This window comes from Cynoglossus semilaevis, chromosome 8, assembly GCF_000523025.1.
Source record: "Cynoglossus semilaevis isolate Cse_v1.0 chromosome 8, Cse_v1.0, whole genome shotgun sequence".
Lineage (NCBI taxonomy): Eukaryota > Metazoa > Chordata > Actinopteri > Pleuronectiformes > Cynoglossidae > Cynoglossus > Cynoglossus semilaevis.
In genome coordinates this window covers 19,631,209-19,636,440 of record NC_024314.1, presented here as the reverse complement: position 1 = coordinate 19,636,440, position 5,232 = coordinate 19,631,209, and the positions used below count along the sequence as shown (strand labels likewise).

Sequence of the window (5,232 nt, the reverse complement as noted above, 5' to 3'; positions counted from 1 at the left end):
TTCACTTGTTCATCTTATTCTCTGCCATCTCCTGCCCTCGGGCTTTTTCCCGTGTTGATTTTTGGCTTCACATCTGAATACAAAACTACGTCTTGCCGTGTATCCGGACGTCTGTGTTTCGTCCAGCAACTTTTCCAGTGCAGAACTAAGAGGACACAGGTAAATGAGGATATTATATTGTATTCTTTTTAAATGGATATGTGCGGTACTGTAAATACATTTAAACAAAGTGTGAAGAAAATAGAAACTCTTAATGTAGAAATGAATGAATGAATGAATGAATGAATGAATAGGGAAATTATATAATAGTGTACTTCCAATTACTGAAGTACACTACTGTGCACAGGAGGATCTCACAGCATATACTGTATGTATGACCTGTTTCCAAGTACAGTATGTGTGTGAGAGTATATCAGTGCCCCTGATATACACTACCAATTTGAGGTCTTCTTTGATAATATATATATTATATTTAATAATATAAATCAAGTCAATTTTATTTGTATAGTCCACATTGAAATGAAACTTAAAATATCGTTCAAAAAACATTCAACAGGGAAAAAATGGAGGAGTGTATATTATAGTGCATATTCTTTCAATTGTTTGATTAAAGATCAGATTTAGCAGTTTTGCAACAGGTTAAGCCAACAGAATCTTAACAGCCTTTTCTTTTCCTAATTTAGGGCACACGTGTCAAACTCAGGCCCGGGGGCCAAATCTGGCCCGCAGTGTAATTATATTTGGCCTGCGAGAGCATATCAAATGTGTATTAGAGTCGATCCGCCAGTATATAACCTCTATATACTGACACCCATGGTTTAGGGGAAACACTCTTCTTTCCATCACTAACTCCTATTATTTTAGTGTATTTGTTTTTACATTGTATAATGTACAGTAATATTTACCATTTGTGTAATGTAAATACTTTTGTTCTTGTTTGACAAGCTATCCTGAAACCAGAGGAGCTTCATACAAGCTGCACCTTGTGAGTCAGACACATCATTAGTCAGTGAGGAACAAATGTTGGGAAAATCTATTCTGGGGTCGACATGTGAGGGTGAGGAGTTTCTGCAGTCGTGGGGGTGAGGAGGGTCACCTCAGAGATATGTTACTAACTGTAAAAACTGCAAACAGAAATTCTGTTATCCCATTATAATGAATTGTTTTTTTAATTACATTTGTAAACCTGACTAATGTTTCGACAGCAGTGGTCATCAGGTGCAGAATCAAAGGCAGTTTTTCTAAAATTTATTGAAGAATATTTTTCACTTCCATGTTCCTGCTCCTGCTCCTGCCTGCTTCTCACGTCATGTAAAATCACTGAAATAGCTTCCACTCGTGAGCGTCAGAGGGATGTGCACGCCAAGTCTTAAAATAGTAAGATATGCAGGTCCAGGCTGTAGATGATCACAGTCACTGTAACCTTTTCCACATCATCAGTGTCACATATAGACACAGGTTTTTTTTTTTGTCTCCATCTCTCTTGCTTATTTTGCATTGCTGGGTTAACGTTTAATAAATTCAGTTAAATCTTTATTATGCTATATTAACTATAGGTTTGTTTTAGGTTTGTTAATAGTATGATACTTTTGTCTTCTTTTAGCTGTTTACAAATCTTGGCTAACTGTTAGCTACTTAAAAAAGTTGTCTTTTTGAAATGTCATTATTATAACTCAGACCTGTTACGTCAGTTCTACAACTACCAGCAGGAGGCCCAATAATCTTAAAACCCTGTGGTTTTGAATTGTCATTACACCCTAATTTTTTTCAATGAGTTGGAGTCAGACTTGAGACTGCAACTGGATTTGACCTAACTTTGAAAAAAAAATCCCTCAAGCTTTTCTTTTTTAGTAAATTTAAGGACATCTTTACCTTTTGTAATGTTTCCGTAGCAACTGCCATTCTGGAGGACAAAGCAGCAGTCCAGAGCAGCAGAGGTGATGGAGGCGGAGGAGAGGCCGGTTCTTCAAGCTCCAGTCCTGCTGCTCAATCTCTGACCCTGGAGGAAGGCGCTGGGCGCTGGCAGAGTGACAGTCTGATGGCCGAGTCCTGGTCCACTATGGGCGACGTAGACACAGAGGACGCCAAGAGTCTCAACGACAGTGATGAAGTGCCCAAGAGTGACATGGTCCGCCTGGAACCAGAGGATGTGGTGATGCTGGAGGAGGCAGTGAGGAGAGCAGAGGAAGAGGAGGTAGAAGCTGAGGAGATGCAGATGAGTGTGGTGAGCTTATTAGGTGGGGAAAAGGAGTTGATGGAGCTCAGGGAAGAGGAGATGGAGGAACTCCAAGCCCCAGACACTGAGGGAATCCTGGTGACAGTAGAGGAGACCTACCATGGGAGGGAGCCTGCAGAGTTCAAACACGTGGTTCCTCCAATGGCTCTTCCTCTTCTGCCTATTCTGAAGCTTGATCCCCCCTCCACCACATCTACACCCGTCTCTTCCACAACAGCCTATGAAACGGAGGAGCTGTACGCCGCTCAGGGCCTCCACCCTCCATCTATCCTTGCACCGATGACGGTGTTGCCCACAGTGGAGAAACCATCCATCGAGGAACTCTCAGGACCTCAGCTAGCAACAGAGAAGTTAGAGCCAAAGACCTCCACGCCTGTGATCTCCACAGAGCTGCTGCTGTGTGGAGCTGCTGCTTCAGTCGCCATCATCGGTGTGGTGGCATACGGTGCTGTAGCCTACTGCAGGAAGTAAATCTGAAGAAAATTAGCAACAATTTTGTTTTACCTTATCTCCTGGACTCTGAAGTGCATTTTTTGTTCATTTTGTTTTCTACCTCAGCTCATTTTAGAGCTCCAGGCCTCCGTTTGAAGTTGATTCGTGTGATGTTGTATTCAAATGTATTTTGTCCAGCTGTCACCATCCCACCTTAAACAGAGCAGTTTATTTGTCATCATCTCAGTGATTCAAATTTCTTTATTTCTTTAAAGACTTTCAGTTTAAAAATGAATTCCCTTTTAGTTTCATGAACTGACAAAAACAATGGTCTTTTTACAATTTTCTGGAAATAAGTTCTCAGAAGTGTTTGTCTCAAGTCTGTACTGCACTATTGTTTTGAGTGAGTCATCGGGTCAAACAATGCCGTATTACACCACAGGACGTCGCTGTGGGTCAGCAGATCTTTCAACTGGATTCTCAACTTGGTACTTCACATGTCGTTAAGTACAATATATTTCGAGAACATACGGTATAAAAGAACTTGCTCATCATCGAAACTAGAAAATAACCACATTAGTCCAGCCCTTCACCCCATTCTACACATGTGGTGATTATGTAATGAGCTGTGCCTTAAGTCACCTTGAAAAAAAACCTGAACACTCCCGCATTAAAGACACAAAAATGAGCCCCGTATTGAGATGAAACGGGACGCACTTTGGTCGGTTACCGTGACATTCAAAAATAGTCTGTATAATGTCAATGGAATTGATTAATAACTTTATGAAAATGCCTTATATGAAAACCTTCGGTCAACTTATTCCCAGGCCCTCTGCTCTGTGACCAATGAAATGACAGCACACTCACGTATGACGTTCAGAATCCCGCTTATCTCATTGGTCGACGTACAGTTGCTCGCGAAAAAGATACCGGAAGTCAAGAGACAACTACAACCAATGCAGCGTGGGTGAAAGTGACACTGTTCTACAGCGTTGGTGTCAAATACAGGGAGGAATGGAGAAAAGGAAACTCCTGGATGGAAAAGTGCGCGACAATATCTATAAGGTGGACTACACTGTGTGCCGGTGTACCTTTCCCCCGAGACCAGTGGCATGTATATTATCTGTAAAAACCACTGTATGAGTTGCTGCCACCTAGTGACCTGGAGGCTTGTTATCATTCAAGCATTACAGAAGTGGTACACGTCCAGTGTGCCATATTCCATTGGAAGCTTCTCAGTAGAATAAAAAAATAATAATTATATGTATATATTCTTCACACTGCCACCCCTGCTGGTTGGAAAGGGCAAAGCCACCTGCACTTATATTCTCCACGGGAGCTCAACGGTCAGGAATCAGATGCTCTGGTGTCTTTTCGCTGTCATTTTTAAACGGACATTTTGTGCTCAATAGTGTTACATCTCAGAAGACGATATAAGATATTGGCCTCATAAATGTTACTAAACGTTTTTTTAACGTCGTATTCTAAGAAAACCGTAGAAATTACTATTCTGACATTAGAATGCCAGAACATTGCATACAATACACAACAATTCCACACTATCGTAATAAGTACTGATTTTATCTATATATAACTATTTTTAGCAAAATAATCAAAGGTTAAGAAGCTGGTTTTTGTTTTTGTTTTGTTTTTTGTGGTGTAGGCTCCTACCAAAAACAAACTATTTAACATAAAAATTCCACTGACGTTAATTTGGTGGAAGAATATATTTCAAGGTATGTTACTCCACCGACGTACGTTCATTCTACTAGTAGTAGTACTGTACTTAGGAACTACTTAATTAAGCGGAGCAACATTCATTCACAAACCTTGTCACGACGTGATATCTGGTAGTGCCCCTCCATCAAAGTTTCAGAATTCTTTCAAAATTATCAAATTATTGTGCTGCTTTTATTTATTTAATGAAAAAAATCTTAATAAAACAAATTATTATTTAGAAGAGAAATTGTGATTTATCTTTGTCTTTAACAAAGGGAAAATGCCTCATTTTTTTTTTCTTTCTCACGCTTTCTCCCACTGCACAACCACCATCGGACAGATAGCGGTTATAATTTTGCGGTCACAACAGCTCTGGACTGATAGTCTAATCTCACAGTAGTGGCTTTAACACTTCTTGATTTTCATCTAGTGACAGTAAATAAAAAAGAACAATGGAATGGACTGTGCTGCTGTTCCCACATCGTCACCAACAAACCCGCAGCAATTTAATCCATAAGAGGAAGGAAAGTGCTTCTTTGTTTGTCGAGGTAAAAGCTGACCTTCCATAGAAAAGGCTCCACTTTGACACATGAACACTAATGAGTGCAACAACGTCGGCGACACAGTTCTATCGATACTGTTGTTCTTTTGAAAATAACCCGTTGTTGTTCGGTCGCTCTTAAACATCACAAAAAATTTAAAGCACAAGTTTTTTTAGGAGTTGTTAAACAGTTACGATAAGTCGGTCTTGTTGAATTTTGGACATGGCAAAAAAAGGCACTTTTAACAAAAGATATATACAAGTAGACCCATAACTTTTTGTAATTGTTTTTCAAAAAGCCAGT

At 39.9% G+C, this 5,232-nt stretch overlaps 1 protein-coding gene across 1 annotated transcript in view; it reads right to left on the bottom strand.

Moving 5' to 3' along the window:
* atp6v1e1b (ATPase H+ transporting V1 subunit E1b) overlaps positions 1-2,010 on the bottom strand; it is a 6,600-nt gene extending 4,590 nt beyond the window's left edge. Inside the window, exon 1 of the mRNA XM_008315550.3 lies at positions 1,873-2,010. The gene's annotated coding sequence lies outside the window, so the exon portion shown is untranslated. The remainder of the gene's footprint in view (positions 1-1,872) is intronic.
* Positions 2,011-5,232: the final 3,222 nt, after the last annotated feature.